Source organism: Mustela lutreola, chromosome 8 (genome assembly GCF_030435805.1).
Source record: "Mustela lutreola isolate mMusLut2 chromosome 8, mMusLut2.pri, whole genome shotgun sequence".
Taxonomy (NCBI): Eukaryota; Metazoa; Chordata; class Mammalia; order Carnivora; family Mustelidae; genus Mustela; species Mustela lutreola.
This window is the reverse complement of record NC_081297.1, coordinates 138,160,093-138,178,778: the sequence shown is the minus strand read 5'-3', so window position 1 is coordinate 138,178,778 and position 18,686 is coordinate 138,160,093. Positions and strand designations below refer to the sequence as shown.

The following is an 18,686-nucleotide window of genomic DNA, read 5'->3' as shown; positions in this document are numbered from 1 at the left end:
TAGAGTGGCATGGAGGGGGGCAGTTAGCGAGTTACATATTCCAGTAGGTTATTCCTCCTTTTCATAATGTCATTACAGTCCATGATAAAAGAAATGAGTCAATAAAATGGAGAATTAGACATGTGGTAATTCCTGAGATTTAAGATCGGAAAATGTGACGATTCAGTGCTTTTGCATGGACGATCTTATTATATCATCCCTCTGCTTAATATCCTTTAGCAGCAGCTCCACATTGAGGATAAAATGGAAACTCAGCCTGGTGCACAGATCCTTTCGTGGTTTGGCCCATGGCTGCCCCCTTCCTCAGTTCCATTTTTTTCCATCACTTTCCTTTAGCATTTGTGAAGATGCCCGTCAGACGGCATATGTGTGTTCATTTCCCATTGCTCCTCCAAGGAATCACCATGAACTTTGTGGTTTCAAACAATGCAGAGGTGTTCTTTCCTGTTCCTGGAGGTCAGAAGTCAAACATCCATCCCTCTGGGCTGAAGTCAGGGTGTCACAGGGCTGGTTCCTTCCGGGGGCTCCGAGGGTGACAGTCGTTGCTTTGCTTTTGCTCGGCTTCCAGTGGTTGCCTGCATTCCTTGGCTTGTGACCCGTTCCTCTGTCTGCAAAGTGTGTCCCTCCATTCTCTGCCTCCAGGTTGCACAGACTCGTCCTCTGATGCCCATAGCTCCTGCATGTCTCCTAAAGACCTTGTGATTGTGTGGGGCCCACGCAGATCATCCAGAATAATCTCCCTGTCTCCAAATTCTTTAATCATACCTGCAGAATCTCTTTGGACTCATGATGTAACATTCATGGGCAGCCTCGGAATTAGCCCTAGGCATCTTTGGGGCACCGTTCTTTAGCTTAACTCAGTACAGTTCCTTGGTTGCTCTCTACCCAGTATTCTGGCTGCCTGGGACACCTTTTCCTGCTGCCTTTGTGAGGCTAATCCCCATCCCTGCTTCAGAACCCAGTCCTCAGGTCTGCTCTGGGAGCTGACCTCCGCTGTCTCTTGCCGTCTTGATCTGGTAATGTGCCTCTCTGCTTGCCTAAACCTTGAGCCTGTGCCCTCAGTAGCATCGCCACACTGTCTGATCATGTAGGTTCATTTGTCTGCCTGTCCCGGTAGTCCTTGGGAACAGGGACAGCACTATCATCGCCTTGCTCTCCGTATTGTGTGGGCCAGTAGCCGCACTTCATAGGCACAAGATGATGGATGCCCAGAATGGGGGTCTGGGGCAGGAACCAGGCTACCCACTGTGGAGACCTCCAGAGCAGAAGCCCTCTCTCCTGATTTCTACAGTCCCGTGGGCCTGGAATGCATTTCCTCTTGGGAGCTGCAATCCCCTGGGTCTCAGTGTGTCAAGGTCCCATGTTTTCCTGTCCCTTCAGCTGTCTAATTCCCTCTTTGTTGGGCGCAGTAGATTAGCCTCCATAAAAGCGAATAGACAATTTCCTATTAACATTTATATTGCTTTTCTTTTCTATTTCTTGGCGAGGCTCTGAGGACTGGGATGGCTGCGGAAAATGTTCTTTCATCTAAATAATGTCCCTGTTGGGGGCTGGATTCCGGCTTTTCGCTGGGCTGTGGAGAAGAGTGGGTGGGGTGGACTCAGGAGCCCAGGAAGAATTAAGGCACAGAAGCCAACCCAGAAACTGCACGTTCGAGTCTGTAAATGTATACAGAGTGCCCACTGTGTGTCTGCTCCCGCACTAGGTCTTGGTGTGAAGAATTAGTGTCTGGTGCTTATTAAATGGTTACTATGTGCCAAGCATTGTTTCAGGTACATTAATTTTAATGTCCTTCTTGGCTTCTTGGAACTGAGCTTTACAGGGGAAGAAACTGAGGCACAGAGAAGTTGCCTTCCACGTTCAAGGTCATGCTCTAATAAGTAATGTGGGCTCCAGAGCGGGCTGAGAAGTCCCAGAACAGTTCCTTCTCCCTAAAATGCTCGTGGTCTGGAGGTCGCATTTAAGTTGGCAGTGCCCCCAAAGGCGAGGGGGAGATTGGCGGGTTTTCTGGGATTTGGAAGGGCATTCCAGGCGCAGGGAATAACGAAAACAAACGCAGGGACGTGTGAAAGTAATTATTTTGTTCAGGGAAGAGCGAGTAAGCAAGCAGTTCAGGGTAGCATGGGTCGCTCTTCAAGTTGTTTGGAAAGGATGACTCGGTGAAATCTGGAAGGACAGACAGGTGTAGCTGGAGGATCGATTTCCTCGCTCTGTGGTCCGGAGGAGAGGAGGGAATGTCGACAGTAGTGTCTCCCCCGCTGTCGTGGTCCTTCACATCTCCTGGTCTGCAGGCCTGGGGGGCGGCGCTGGAGAGTCTGCTCCTCCAACCGGCTCCCCAGCCATGCTGGGTACCTGGACCGTACTGAGCGGGGATGGTGTGGAGGGGGCCGTGGGTCTGCGGTGGGGGGGTGGGGTGTGTGGATGAAGATGCTTGGAAATGAGCCCCCCCTCCCCCAGCCCTATGCCATTAGGCTGAAAGGTCGGATGGCTCTGTCATAGTGTTCTCCGGAAGAATGGCAGCAGATGGAGAGGAACATGGGGGCTCGGGACAAAGGTGTTCAGTGAAGGAGAAGGACTGTGGAGTGTCGCAGATGAAGAGGAGGCTGATGGAAATAGTGGTGAGTCAGGGACAGCGAGGTGCCACCGCGGGTGACAGCAGTCCCCAGGAGCAGGGACTTAAACCAGACGGAAGTTAATTTCTCCCCCACATCCAAGCAGTTGGGATGTTGGCGGTAGGTTGGTGTGGTGGTTGAGTGGTGTCATTCTCAGAATACTCTGTTTCAGGTGTTCTCAGCAGTAGTTTCCATCTCAGCGTCCAGTGTGGCGCTAGAGCATCAGTGCCCTCAACACAGGCCAGCAGCCAAGAAGAAGCAGAGATGAGGCTGCCAGAATAGGCGCAGGTCGCCACCGGCAAACTGCCTGTAAGTGGCCTTCCTGAGGTCCCATAGCCATGCTTGGCTGCTGCGGAGGCCATGATATGTCGTGTTGTCTCTGGCTGCTTTGCTCCCCTGAATGTGAGCAGGGTTCTGTTCCTAAGCAGGAAAGGAAGAACGGACCTGGGGTGGCAACAGGGCAGCCCTTGCCCCAAGGAGCATCCGTGGTAAGACTAGAGCAATGGGGGGACCGTTGAAGTAACCAGGCTCTTAGAGAGTGTGTGAGTGATGGCCCCTTATGCTCACAGACTCTGAATCTTCTTCTCCCGGTTCCTCAGGATGCGGGTCGTTCTCCTCTGTCATAGAAAACCTGTCCCAAACCATCTTCTCCTACAAGATTCCGTTCCACTGCCACCACCTCCGAGAAGCCCACCAGGGCTCTTGAATCAGAATTTCTCCTCCTCCCCTGAACAGAGCATGGCATCAGCACCTCCGTCAGCTGTCCTCTTCATTCCGATTTGTGTTTTACTTAGTCATTGGCATGTGTACTTCTTTAGAATGTGAGGCACATTCAGCTCGCGGCACAGAGCCTGGTACACCATGAATTCCTAGGACATTTTAGTTCAACTTGCATGAGTAGTTAAGCTTGAGTGTTCAAGCTGATGGCGCTGGGTGTTTTTCTGAGAGCAGTGCTTTTCAAACTCTAGTATGAATCAGAATCAGCTGGAGGGTGTATTATAACAACCCCGTACCTCACTTCTGATTTAATAGGTCTTTAGGGCGGTGGCAGGGGGCTGCTAAGAATGTGCATTTCTACCAAGTTCCCAGAGGACACTGAAGCTGCTGGGCCCGGGACAGCCCTTCGAGAACCACTGTCCTTGGCAAACACGCAGATCTGCTGCTTCCCCCCAGGGTAACCTGTGCCATAAATCAGGCCTGACAGCAGACTTCGGGATGGAATACAGAGAAAATAAGTCAAGGGATAAACCAACAGAGAAATATTTGGGACCAGGGGTGCTTTGGAGTCTTGTTCCCCAGTTTTTTTTCCAGGCAAATTCTGTTTCCTCTAAATACCTAGATGCTGCCAACTGTAAGAGGCACTGTTACTTTATATAAAGCCAAGAAATTAAAAAGGGCTTTTAATTAAACTGCGACACAATGCTTTCTTATCCTGCTGAATCATTCTTTTGTGCTTATTGAAAGGCCCCATTTAGGCCTCATTAGATGGGTTTTTATCATATTTTCTTGCTATGCTTACATATAAAGCAAAGTCTTGGCAAATATGTCGGTTCTGGTATTCCTAAAGCTTCTTTACGTTGGAGTCTCACTCTTCAGAAGGCTTCCTCGCCTCCCTGTCCTTGCCATCTCCGTTTTGCTATATTGTATCCTCTTCTTCATCCCCTGTGAGCATCCCATTTCCCTAAGAATTCCCCAGAGAAGACACCCGAGCCCACTTTGGAGCTCTGTGGAGCTAGCCTCCTCCTGGCTTCTCTTTCGGGAATGTTGCTAGCACACATCTGATTCTCCACCTCCTCCTGCCCCTTCCCACCACCATTTGGTTCATGGGGTTGAAAGACTGCCCTCTTCCTCCGCCTCCAGGATTTTTACTGAAGCCAAAGACACCCATTCTGCAAGTTCTGAGAATGTGCTCAAAGGGGCAGTCATGTTACTACTTCGCTGTGGTCCTGTTTCTGCTGGAAGCTTCTTGATGTCAGAGATGTTACAATGTTGGGGCGCCTGGGTGGCTCAGTGGGTTAAAGCCTCTGCCTTTGGCTCAGGTCATGATCTCAGCGTCCTGGGATCGAGCCCCGCATCAGGCTCTCTGCTCAGCAGGGAGCCTGCTTCCCTTCCTCTCTCTCTGCCTGCCTCTCTGCCTACTTTTGAACTCTGTCAAATAAATAAATAAACTTAAAAAAAAAAAAAAGATGTTAGAATGTGAAAACTGCTTGGTCTTAGACTCAATTAAAAAAAATGTTTTGTTTTGTTTTTTTAAATGAGCACCACAGTCTAGGCACATGTTTTCACAGTCACAGCTTTTCACATAACTGGTCTGTTAGTATTTATGACAGTTGTCCAAGATTAGCCCCGTGACCTGTTTTAGAGATGAGGACCTTGGGTCCCCATTAAACATGCAAACAGACATTCATTCATTCTCCAGCCATTTATTGAGCTCTTACTATGTGCTAGCCACCATAGTGGGGATCCTGAAGTGGAAAATTTTCCAGGGGAATAGTCAAGAAGTATATCTGTAGGGTTGAATTACTGAAGTCCTGTAAGAAAAGTAAGTCGGGGTATGCTGGGTGTTAGGGAGGCCTTTTTGAGTAGATGCTAGAGTGAGGTGAAGGTACACACCATACAGATATTGAAAGGATAAAGATTTGACCCAAAGGGAATTACAAGTGCAAAGATCCTGTGGCAGGAATGTGTTTGTCTTATTTGGGAATGGGAAATCACAACTTCTACAACACTTTTCTACAACACTTCTGACCCCAGATGCTTGGAGTTTTGTGTTTTTGTTTTTGTTTTTCCCCCACCGGTTGTCCATCTGCAGATAACAACTGGATATCTTACAATTCCATTTTGACACTAACTGTCCAGAGTTAGTACAGATCACACAGGTTAAGGGCTTTACCCCATAAGATGGTTCCTACTTCATACTCTAGTCATAAGACCCAGGTTGCTACCTATACTTGACCAACCAGCTGTAAATTCAGAGGTTCCCGCAGCCCACTCTGGAACTCAAGAGAGTGCTTTACTTAGCTGTTTTATTTTGAAAGAGCCCAAATGTAAGCAATGCATAAGGCAAGGTACGGAGGGGGCGGAGGTTTCGCGTGCGCCCTTCCCTGGCTTGCTGCCTTCCCCGGACCTGCGTGTGTTCATCAACCCAGAAGGTGTCAGAACCCCGTCATTGAGGGGGTTTTATGGAGGCTTCATTACATCAGCCTGATTGATGAACTCATTGACCACTGGGGCTTCATTCAGTCTCCAGCCCCTCTTCCTTCCCTGGAGTTTGGGCATGGACTGGGGCTGAAAATGCTAACCATCTCATTGTGCCTTGTTCTTTCTGGTGACCAGGACCCATCCTGAAGCCACCTAGGGTCCCTGGCCACCGGCCATCTCATTAGCAAACACAGGACACTCTGGGATAATAAGAAAGTCCAAGGGATTTTTAGAACTGTGTGCCAGGAACTAGGGACAGAGACCAAATGTTTGTTGAACACAGCAAGGAAACCTGCTATGTTGGAGCAGTGGCAGCTTGAAACGGTTTGATAAACACCATGTGGGGATGTGGCTGAGCTGAAATTTCTAGATCTTTGGGCTCCAGGTCTGGAGTTTGTCCACATGCAGGTGAATGTGAGAGACCATCGTGGATTACACCTGTCTGTTTCCTGAAGTGAATTTCATCCTTCAAGAAACAAACGTCTTGATTGATTGAGCTCCAGTGGCAAGTGGCTGTTCCGCAGCAGAAGAACATGGTCCTCATTGGCACAGTTGTGTGGCCGGGAAAGTGCCCGTGGCCTCTGGTTCTTGAGCAGAGGTCTGACCCGCCCAGGTGGAGGTGGCTGCACGGGTGGGAAGGTGGGCAGAGGAGACGATGGGAAAGCAATACAAACATTTCAATCCCAGGGCATGTTCTCAAAATAGAATATGGACTTTCAACTCTTTCTTCTTTGAAGAACACAGCGCCAGAGAGAGACTCTGGCGGCACACTCTAGAAGAAAGGACAGAGATCAGGGTTTTGATCCCAGCTCTGCCAGTAATTAGCCATGGGACTCTACCTATTAGAGTTCGGTTATAAGCAAGAATACACGAGTTTAAACAGAAAAGTGTCTGTGGCCATTATTGTGCACAGAATTCCAGAAGAAGCTGCAGGCACAGGCTCTAAGCCGAGCCGTGAGTAGCAGTTCTCCACGACACACAGAAGGAGACCACCAGGGAGACTGTGGTTAAGCAGCCGCTGAGACCGCTCCCCCTTGAAGACCACACCCTGTGTGCTGGGATCCGGGTCAGGAGTCCGGGTGCTGTGTTTTCTTGATATTCGTGACAGTCAGGACTGGATCTAGGATCGAACTTCAGATGCCTTGGAAAGAAACGAACATAGCTTGCTGAGGCTTGCCAGAAAAGAGTAGAAGCAGTAGGAGAGCTGCCCCCTCTCCTGATGTCCTGCCTTTCCAGTCTCCCCGGGTTCTGTGTGCATGGTAGAACCTCAGTTTCACAGTGAGCGTCCAGGAACTGGACAGGAGCTAGTAGGGGTAAAGGAGCTTAGCAAATGTCTCTTATGGGGCACCTGTGTGGCTCATTCGGTTAAAGCCTCTGCTTTTGGCTCAGGTCATGATCCCAGGGTCCTGGGACCGAGCCCCGCATCGGGCTCTCTGTTTAGTGGGGAGCCTGCTTCCCCCCCACCCCCACCTGCTTCTCTGCCTACTTGTGATCTCACTCTGTCAAATAAATAAAATCTTTTTTTTTTTTTTAAGATTTTATTTATTTATTTGTCAGAGAGAATGAGCACAGGCAGGCAGAGAGGCAGGCGGAGGCAGAGGAAGAAGCAGGCTCCCCGCTGAGCAAGGAGCCCGACGTGGGACTCGATCCCAGGACACTGGGATCATGACCTGAGCCAAAGGCATCTGCTTAACCAACTGAGCCACCCAGGTTTCCCAAATAAGTAAAATCTTAAAATAAGGTGCCTTTTTCCTCAATAAATAAGTAGGCAAACACACATTATGAACCTTTGTTGATGCTCTCCATACCGTAGCGCCTAGGGAATCTCTACTCATGACTAACTTACTGTTTGGAAATGCATTTTTTTTTAAAGATTTTATTTATTTATTTGACAGAGATCACAGGTAGGCAGAGAGGCAGAGAGAGAGAGGAGGAAGCAGGCTCCCCGCTGAGCAGAGAGCCCGATTTGGGGCTCGATCCCGGGACCCTAGGATCATGACCTGAGCTGAAGACAGAGGCTTTAACCCACTGAGCCACCCAGGTGCCCCTGAAATGCATTTTTCAAAAAAAAAAAAAAAGATGGGTTGATGGATAGATGGGTAGATGTGATACAGCCTGGTACGTTATTAATGCAGATTGTAGATATGGGGATATACAAGTTCACTGTAAAATTCTTTCACCTTTATGGTGTGCTTGAAAATTTCATAAGGAAATGTTAAAAAAAATTCTTAAAAATTGGTGGGATGTATGGTCCCTTTCTTTCCTGCCTCAAGCAGCAGTTGGTTCTTGACAAAGTCACTCCGGCTGCCTGGCACTACTTTATGCGATGAGGGGATGTTTGCTGAACAGGATAGCACAAAGGATTCATAATTGAGGTGACTGAAGTAATGGGTTGGGGGATGTAGTGTGGATCCACCCACCCACAGAAGATGCCAGTAAGTATCTAACCTGTTTCTCTTACTGTGTAGTGATAGTCCCAAAGTCAGTGCCAGCCATGCAAAGATGGCATTTATGTGATAAGGTTAAGTGCAAACTTGTACAGTTGGAAGAAATCCTGGCAGGGGTGGGGCCGGGGGGAACTCCCTAATCCTACGTTATCTTTTTGTGAGTTTATCAACATCAATTTGGTCATTTAAAAATTTTAGCTAATTTTGTAGGTAATAATAGTGGCCGGAAAATCTGAGTTGGGCAAGGGTTAGCTTCCACTGTAACTTCCCCACATACATTAGTCAATATGAACCGAGTGATTCAAGCAACCTTAAAAATATCCATGACATCTCTGCCCTCTGTCCTTTTGGATGCTCTGGCAACCATCTTACAGGAAGGATCACAAAAGGCAGGCATGGCCATGTTACAGGGACCATTGCTGTTGTAGTAGTCAGTGTCCAGGCAGATAGAAGTCTTTCCAGATAGTGGCTGGAGACAAGACTGCTTAGGGCTCCACCCCTAAGATGCCATTACAGAGAACGGGTAATCTCTCTAGATTTGCAGTCTGTTTATGGAAAGGTGGAGAGAATCTCTAAAATGCTTTAGCCTGTCCACATTTCTTGAAAACATCCCACCAGTGAGAGCTGTTTTCTAAAATTCCACCTGCCATTTAACAAGTCACTGTGTCACCAAGAAAACCCCATTCCCAGATTGACTAGATCCAGATCCATTCCCAGATTGACTTTCATGCTTCTGGGTTGAGCTCCTAGTAGACTGCAACTTGTTTGTGTAATTACAGTGAAATAAACATGAAACTTACCACTTTCCTTCTTAGAGTATAATTCCATGGCATTAAGTACATTAGTAATGTTGGGTAACTATCACAACTACCCATTTCCAATAGTGCTTTATCATCTTAAATAGAAGCTCTGTGCTCACTAACCAATAGCACCCCCTTCTCCGTGCTCCCCCACCTCCGGCAGCTTCTTTTCTACTTTGTATCTATGAATTTTGTTCTTCTAAGTCTCTCATGTATGTGGAATCTGCAACATTTGCCCTCTTGTGGCTGGCATATTTTGCTTGGCACAATATCTTTAAGGTTCATCTGTGTTGTAATATGGATTCAAATTTCCCTTTTAAACCTGAATGACATCCCACTGTATGTATGTGTGGTGCATTTTGTTTATCCCTTCATCTGTAGGTGAACATGGGTGGTTTTCCATCTTTGGGTGATTGTAGATAAGGCTGTTGCCTCTTGTTTTTTTCCTAATACTTAAATTTCATAGAATGTACATATCTCCACATTACACTTTTGGAGTGACATTTACATAGGAAAAACATATTTACATTGCAAAAACCCATCTAATACTTCTATTTTTTTTCCATCTAATACTTTTAACAAAATAATGTATTGTGATAAGCATTAAGTTATAGAGCAGATGCAATAGACAGATAATCGGAATTCTCTGTAGAGCTTTTTTTTTTTTAATTTCTTTTCAGTGTTCCAGAATTCATTGTTTATGCACCACACCCAGTGCTCCATGCAATACGTGGCCTCCTTAATACCCACCACCAGGCTCACCCAATCCCCCAGTACCTGCCCCTCCAAAACCCTCAGATTGTTTCTCAGAGTCCACAGTCTCTCATGGTTCGTCTCCCCCTCTGATTTACCCCAACTCACTTCTCTCCATCTCCCAATGTCCTCCATGTTATTCCTTATGCTCCACAAATAAGCGAAAGCATGCGATAATTGATGCTCCCTGCTTGACTTATTTCACTCAGCATCATCTCCTCCAGTCCCGTCCATGTTGATATAAAAGTTGGGTATTCATCCTTTCTGATGGAGGCATAATACTCCATAGTGTATATGGACCATATTTTCCTTATCCATTTGTCCGTTGAAGTGCATCTTGGTTCTTTCCACAGTTTGGTGACTGTGGCCATTGCTGCTATGAACATTGGGGTACAGATGGCCCTTCTTTTCACTACGTCTGTATCTTTGGGAGGTTTTTTTTTTTTTAAAAGATTTTATTTATTTATTTGACAGACAGAGATCACAGGTAGGCAGGCGGAGAGAGACGAAGGGAAGCAGGCTCCCTGTGGAGCAGAGAGCCCAATATGGGGCTCGATCCCAGAACCCTGGAATCATGACCTGAGCCGAAGGCAGAGGCTTTAACCCACTGAGCCACCCAGGCACCCCATCTTTGGGAGCTTTTAAAAGTACCTCAGGCCTCAACAAGATGGAGATGTGGGTATGAAGGAAGGTCATTCTGCTGTATGCACCACAACTGTTTGCTGACAGCTGCATGAGTAGTTTCCTGATCAGGAAGCAAGGTTTTTAAATATTTCACATCCTAACGAGAGAACGTGTCACTTCTATACAGGTATTTTATGTTTATGATGTCTTTGTTTCATTTTAGGGAATTGAGTGGGAGGAGGGAGTTGGGTTAACATGCAGTGCATTAGAAGTTTTAATTATAATTTTAATTTATAATTTTAATTATAACATTTCCCATGTAAAATTGTGGGAAATTGGTTCCATGTTAGCTTTTTGGGGGGGGGGGGAGCAGAATGTTTTAGTTTCAGGAATAAATTATTGAAATACAAGGGAAAGGCATGCCTTTTAAAGAGTATTACAGATACCATAACTCTGTTCATTTTGAGGAGGGGGAGAACTAGGGGTACAGAGTGGGCAAGAGACCTGGTCCCCTGGGAGTCCTTAGGGTTCTCTAGAGAAGAGTGGGTTCACCCTCCCAGGCCACAGCTCTTCCTGGTTCCTTCAGGGAAGGAACAGAGGGTAGAGGTAGCCATGGCCTTTGCAAGCGCTTGTGAGAAGGCCGCCATGATGGACCAGACACGCTGGGAAACTTAGGAGAGATTAACGGGGCTTGGGCAGTTTGTATGTCCGAGTCCGTGTGGAGATGTGTGGCTGTGAGCAAAGAGGCCCATGTTTCGCTGGCTTTGCTAACTTGTGTCCTCCTGGCCGTGAAGAGCCATATTCCACTTTGGGGCTCACGAGCTTTCTTACTGTGTGGTCAGTATTTGATGGTGGGAAATAAGTTTACCAGTATCGCCTCGTCCAGTGCTCAGCCACACCAGTTGTCTGTGATCAGTGTCGCGTGTGTGGCTTGTGGTGGTAGGGCCGTGACAGATCTATTTCTCATTCCCTCCTTCCCCTCATCTTTTAGAAAAGGGGGAAGCCAGTCTTCCCAACCGGCAACCTCTTCTCCCTCCCTCCCAGTGCCAACTGGACTCACATGTTGGGGCTGTGGCTGTGCCTCCACACCTGCTTACGGTACGCGGCTGGGCTGTGGTGAGCAAGTCCACGGAGCCTTTGGGGGGTTTCTGTGTTTCCCTTCAGAATCGTCCAGAACACAGTTGCTCTGCTCTCTAGCTGAAGGATGAGTCCAGCAACGGCCAGGGCTGTACCCTTGACCCAGGGTCTGTGCCTGTGGAGGGAATTCCAAGCAGGGGCCCCCTGAGCTCTGTTCTGTGCGGTGGCTGTGGGTTCGTGGGACCGGCAGAGTCCAGGAGAGTCTTGGATGGTCGGATGCTGTGGGGGACAAGAGACCAGACAGGACTGCAGGAGGTGGCCTTGTGGGACCTCCCTCCAGGCACTGGCTTTGCTGGCTAGAGGACCCCACTAACCCAGATGGAGCTGGTCCAAAAATGACCTTGAGCTTGGTTGTCTTTTTTTTTTTTTTTTTTTTTTTTATTTATTTGACAGACAGAGATCACAAGTAGGCGGAGAGGCAGGCAGAGAGAGAGGGGGGGAAGCAGGCTCCCTGCTCAGCAGAGAGCCCGATGCGGGGCTCGATCTCAGGACCCTGGGACCATGACCTGAGCCAAAGGCAGAGGCTTAACCCACTGAGCCATCCAGGTGCCCCGAACTTGGTTGTCTTTGTCAGGAAGTTTCCAGGATGTTTTTCCTTTCCCTTTATTCCCCTCACTTCTCTCTGGTTTCTGCCTTCGCACCCTTCTCCCCTGTGATCTGAGGGGGAAGGAGTGCTTCTCTCCTGCCTTACCTTCCTCTTTTCCCTGCTGTCCTTTCTTCCTTTCTCTTCCCCTTGGTTTTTAGAAAAAGGAGCATGGAGCATGTTAGAATTCTGCCTCCTCATGAGTGTGTGCGGGAGCTCAGATGCCAGCGTCTTCAAGCATTAACTGGGGATGCAGATCCCTACAGCTGGGGTTGTCAGGAGGTCTGGGTGATGACCGTGCGCACTAGAAATCTTACAGCCCTTACACTTGTATATCACCTACTGGTTCTACTCAGGACCACCAACGAGATGGCACCACTGTCTTCAACTCACAGGTGAGGAAACCACACCTGGAAAGATCAGCCAACTCCCTGAAAGTCACACAGCTATTACATGGTGAAGCCAGTGTTTGCATCCAGCCTGCCTGACTCTGCTCTTCACACTGTGGCGAGGTTACCCATGGAAGCTTCTAGAACATGGGGAAACGAGGGACTTGCAAATGGCAAGATTTCATTCTGTTTTATGGCTGAATAGTATTTCATTGTGTATATGTGACACATCTCCTTTTATCTATTTATCAATCGATGGACACTTGAACTGCTTCCGTATTGTAAGTAATGCTTCCATAAACATCCGGGTGCATGTATCCCTTTGAATTAGTGTTTTTGCGTTCTTTGGGTAGATACCCAGTAGTGCAATTGCTTGATCATAGGGTAGTTCTATTTTTAACCTTCTAAGAAGCTTCCATACTGTTTTCCAGCGTGACTGCACCAGTTTGCATTCCCACCAACAGTGCAAGAAAAATGTTCCCTTTTCTCCACTTTTTCACCAACACTTATTGTTTGTGTTGTTGATTTTAACCATTCGGACAGGTGTGAGGGGATTTTTCTCATTGTAGTTTTGATTAGCATTTCCGTAATGAGTGATGTCGAGCATCTTTTCTTGTATCTGTTGGCCATCTGGTGGTTGTCTTTGGGGAAATGTCTGTTCATCTCTTCTGCCCATTTTTTAATTGGATTTTTGGGAGGTGTTGGGTTTTGTGAGTTCTTTATATATAGTGGATACTGACCCTTTATCAGATATGTTATTTCCACATACCGTCTCTCATTCCATAGGTTGCCTTTTAGTTTGGCTGATGGTCTCCTTCTCCGTACAGCTTTTTATTTTGATGTAGTCCCAGGAGTTTGTTGTTGTTTTTGTTCCCCTTGCCTCAGGGGACTTTTCTAGAAAAAATCTGCTATGTCTGATGTCGAAGAAGTTACTGCCTGTGTTCTCTTCCAGGATTTTTATGGTTTCTGGTCTCACATTTAAGTGTTTAATCCATTTTGAATTTATTTTTATGTATGGTGTAAGATCATGGTCCAGTTTCCTCCTTTTGAGTGTAGCAGCCCAATTTTCCCATCACCATTTGGTGAAGACACTGTTCCTTTCCCATTGGAGATTTTTTTTGGGTGGGGGAAGGAATATGAGCTTTATTCAGGAGGCTCCTGGACTCTTGTCTGAAAGCCAACTCCAAGGTTTCTGCCTGGCCCAAAGATTTTTAAAGGAATTCAGGACAGTTAATCAGTAAAGGGAGTGCAGTGGTCTGTGACTGTTCTTGATTCTCTGCAGTCTGGATGGTGCCAGCTATAGACTTAATCACAGCACTTGGACAAAGGTGTGTAAGGGGATCTGGTTTCTTGGCGTTCGGGTTGGTGCAGGAGAAGAACGCATGATCTGAACTCTTGGTTCGCTTGGAGTGGTCCCAGGGTTTGGACTCTTCGGGGCTCATTGGGGCCACAGGTGGGGACCTTCTTTCAGGAACTATGGTAGATCACCAGGAGGAGGACTCAGCAGAGCTCAGCCGCTGAGAGTGCCCAGACCACCTTCCAGGGCTGCATGGTTGAGAGCCACTCCACAGATGCCTGGAAGTTATGCAGCTCGCCCCGCTGGCGGCGCCCCCTATGGGCCAACAGCACCACAGCTTCTGTGCCTGGAGCCCCCCCACTCCCCATGCCACCATTGCATAGTCTTTCCTGCTTTGTGGGAGATTAATGGACCACATAATTGTGGGTTTATTTCTGGGTTTTCTGTTCTTTTCCATTCATCATGTGTCTATTCTGGTGTCATTACTGTACTGTTTTGATGGCTACAGCTTTGTAATGTAACTTAAAGTCTGGAATTGTGATGCCACCAGCTTTCCCTTATTTTTTTCCATTGGCTTTGGGTATTTGGGGGTCTTTGTGGTTCTGTACAAATTTTAGGATTTTTCTAGCTCTGTGAAAAATGCTGTTGGTATTTGATAGGGACTGCATTGAATGTGTAGGTTGCTTTGAGTCGTGTGGACGTCTGAACAGTATTTCTTCTTCCAGCCCGTGAGCATGGAATGTTCTTCCATTTCTTTGTGTCATCTCCAGTTTCTGGCTGAAAGTTCTTCAACATGCATTGTGAAAGATGCACAGTATACATATTTAAAAGATGATTTATTCATACAATTTTTCTCTCCATTTAATTTTTAAAAATTTTTTTATTTTTACATTTCTCATGCCCTCCTCAAATCCTGGGGATATGGCCCCTCCTTTTCCTCTTTCTTTGATCTTTTCTACTTTTTGGACTCTCCTGTGTATTCCCTTGCCCATTTCCCTTTTGTCTCCCTAAATCTCTCCACCCACCCTCTGCTTCATGCCTGTCCCTCTCCCCCTTCTCATCTCTCTCTGCTTTTATCCATCATGATACTTGCCAAACCAAATCCAGCAGGGATTGCAGTCAGCCCCCGTTTCCCAGCGTGGCAGGAGTACCGGGAGTCGTGCTAGCCTGGGGCCTCCTCTTCCTGGATGCACAGAACGGGATGGAGTGTGGCTCCCCAAACATTCGCCAGGGTCTGCTCTGTGTTTATTCCTGCAGGGAGAGATGGGCCACAGGCAGGGGGAGACCCCTGTGCACGACCCGGCTGAGAATTCAGCCTCCCCAAAGTCAGAAAAGTTCTGCGATGGAATTTTTGCATTCCTCATAACTTAGCCAGACACACACACACACACACACACACACACACACACACACACACATTAAAGGCAGTAAATTTGTCAGCCTGTACAGTAACACAAAGTTCTAAATATGGGCATGGTAGGAAGAGAGATGGTTACTGTGGGAACTATAATTTTTAATTTACTGGCATGGAGCTCTAAACTAGGGCTTGGTGCTTAATGTAGTGTTTTTACATTTGGGTATGTGCTCAGGAAAGTCATAAAACCTTGCAAAGCTAGGGCCAGTATGGGGGTGGGGATCATTGCAGGAGGTTGGGGTAGGGGAGGGCTTGAAAAATTTAGGGAGGTGGAACGGAACCCATTAATGTGCCCATAACAATCAGAAGGGAAGCGGCAGAAGAATCCTGGAGGGCCCAGCTCATCGGCATGGGAGGCTTCGTGACCAGCAAGGCCACTTTTAATCTGCTTCCGCTGAGAGCAAGGTCCAGAGGGAACGGTGATGGGGCTGGGGAAAGAGCTGGAAAGGGAGCACAGCTTTTGGAGCCAGAGGTCTGGTTTCCAATCTACGCAACATGCGGGGCGCCTGGGTGGCTCAGTTGGTTAAGCGTCTGCCTTCAGCTCAGATCGTGATCCCAGGGTCCTGGGATCGAGCCCCACATCGGGCTCTCTGCTCCGCGGGGAGTCTGCTTCTACCTCTCCCTCTGCCTGCTGCTCTGCCTACTTGTGCTTTGTCTGTCAAATCAATAAAATCTTTAAAAAAAAAAAAAAAAGGCTATGCAGCATGCAAGGGGATTTAGACTCTTGACATGTGAGCCTAGAGAAATGGACACTTGGATACTGCTTCCTACGTGCCAGGCAGTGTTAGCAAGCAAGGGCTAGTCCATGATGTCTTTGTACTCTTTGTATCTCCACCAGATAGATGGACATTGTGGTGGAGAGGGCATGGGGCTAGGACTCCATCCCATGCAGTCTGGCTGCAAGCTCTACCTTGAGCTTGCTACATTTCACTGCATTTGAATCCTGACTTGGCTCCTTATCAGCAGTGTTATCTTGGGCAAGTTCCATCGCCATACCCGACCTGGATTTCCTCCCCAGTAAAATAAGGACGGAAACCCTGTCTGCCTGTGGTTGTGCTGAATCTTGGGGGAGAGAAGGAGCATATGGAAGTTCTCTGCAGGCGTGGTGTTTGAGTACCATTGGGAGAGGGGCTGAGTGCAGGCTTATTCAAGAGAGATTAGGACGAGAATTAGTATCGGGGTATTTTTGCTTCTCAGGTGGGCAGCACCCGTGTTGGCATGGTGCCCACCTGACCAACAGATCTGCTTCCTACCTCCCACCTCCCCGACGGCCCCACGGGCCCCCCTCTCCCTCTCCCACCACACTTTCCCAGGACAGGCTGTAAGGGAGCCATCTACACCTGCTAGGGTGTTTGGAGCTGGCGAAGCTTCTCGTGTGGCTCTCCTGAGCAGAGCAGAACGGGACATCTCCTTGAACACCCGTTCATTCAACAAATGTTTATTTTCCCCCGAATACATGCCTTGTGTTTTTCTCAGCTCAGGGCGTATCCTCATGACCTCCTAGAACTTTCCAGTAAGGGCAGTGGGTAAGAAAGAAATTCTCTCAGGTGGCAATGAATGTTAGAAAGAAAAAACGAGCAAGGGAAGGAGATGGAGCCCGAGAATGGAGACGGGAGGTCGGATGCGACCTCTTACAGGACCTCATTCAAGGGCTGTCTTGGCGCAAAGGCCCAGATGGAGCGAGGGGTTGGGCCAACAAAGATCCGAGGGAAGAGTGTCCGGATGGAGGGACGGACCGGCGTGGCTGTCTTGAGGCTGGACAAGTCTGATGGGCTCCAGCGACCGTTAGGAGGAAGAGATCGGAACAGAGGTAGGCCAGCGCCGATGGTGCGGGGCTCACAGATGATAGAAAGGAGATTGGTTTCTACTTCAAATGTAATAGGAAGCCACTGGTATCCTGTTGCCAGATAAAGTATAAGATGGCCAGTTGAGTTTGAATTGTGGATAAACCCTGGATAATTGTTTAGCTCAGATGGGTATTTTTATTTGCTCAATCTGGCAAGTGACATCAGCAGGCTCCGAGTAGGGGCCTGCGGTGTGGAGAGCCTTGGCTGGAAGGAATTTTGTGGTCGGGGGACCAGAAAGGAGGCTGTTATCCCCAGGACGGAGGTGGGGCTGGTCCAGGCCAGGGTGGCCCGAGTAGAGGTGCTGAGGAGTGTGTGGATATACTGGATGTTTATGGGACCTGGTAACGGATCGGATGTTCTAGAAGAAGAGGGGACGCCAGCAGGGCTGGGCCTGAGCTCTAGTTGATGAGAGTCCACAGGGTCGGCTGTAGACCAAGTTCCTTGCTGTTCATCTGAGCTCTTGTGGAACTAAAGTTTCAGGGGTACCTTTGGACCCAGGAAGCAGAGCAGTTTGCCACATTTTTCTGTGTTTGTTTTTACACATGGTAAATTTATATGCACTCTGCCTGGACAGGTGGGTTGATAGGTACCCTTCTAGAAGAGTACAGCATCTTTTGAGCACTTAACCTGTGCCAGGCCCTTTGCCAGTTGCTCCCCACGACTGTCTCCCTCTTGCGTGATTCCCCCACAACCAGGTGAGGTCCTGCTGGGATCACCCACAGCCCAGAAGATTGAGGGTCCGAGACAATGCGGCGAGTGTGCTACTTGCTTTATTGGCGTCCTCTGCCACGTTGTGGGCATGTGAGGACCAGACCCCAAGTCAGCCCCGTCGGCAGTGACGTCGTTATGATGAGGGATGTCTCCTGAAGCTGTCTGAGGCCTCAGAGCCAGAATCCGAGCCCAGCTCCACAACTTTATACAGATGCGTTCTCAGTCTTGAGCGGGAATAAAAACTGTGTGGGGGGGGCAGGGGGGGCGGGGTTTAAAAATGCACATCCCTGAGACGCATGCCTAGGGGTTCTGGTTCAGTCGAACTGGGGCTGTGGCCCAGAAAGGTGCTTTTGAACTAACCTCACAGCTGAGTCTAATGTCATCATTCTTATACTTGCTTCGAAAAATGCTTCGTGACTTTGCCTTAATAATGCCAAACTGAAAACCCCCCTGCTCCCCTAGATGCCTCAGCGGGGCGTGCTTGGATTCCATCATTTCGGTATTAGGGATGCAGTTTTGAAGGTAGCATGGGTTACTGGATTCATATTTTCAGAGATTTCCACATGCTTTTAACAGACGCCTCAGGGAAGACCTGCATTCAGTTTCAGCAGAATGGCTTCTGGTTTCTTTTGCATGTTGATGCCTCTTCTCATGCGCTCAGTCCCTCCCCTACTCCCAAGGGTTTCAGCTCCCCCCTACCCCCATCAGGCTGCTTTTGCCCTTCTTTGGTCCAGGACCTGCTCCAGCTGCCCTCTGTGCTTTCCTGAGCCGAGTGCGCGCGCACCTCTCCCCCGTGCACGTTTTGGGGCAGGGTTTGAATTGACTATGTACTGACTATCCCGAGGGCAATCTCTGCTGGTAGGTGCTTGGT

General features: G+C 48.3%; 1 protein-coding gene across 5 annotated transcripts in view; it reads left to right on the top strand.

The window, feature by feature from the left end:
• The window catches only part of LARGE1 (LARGE xylosyl- and glucuronyltransferase 1), a 526,862-nt gene that overhangs the window by 183,742 nt on the left and 324,434 nt on the right, over positions 1-18,686 (top strand). The window lies entirely within an intron of this gene.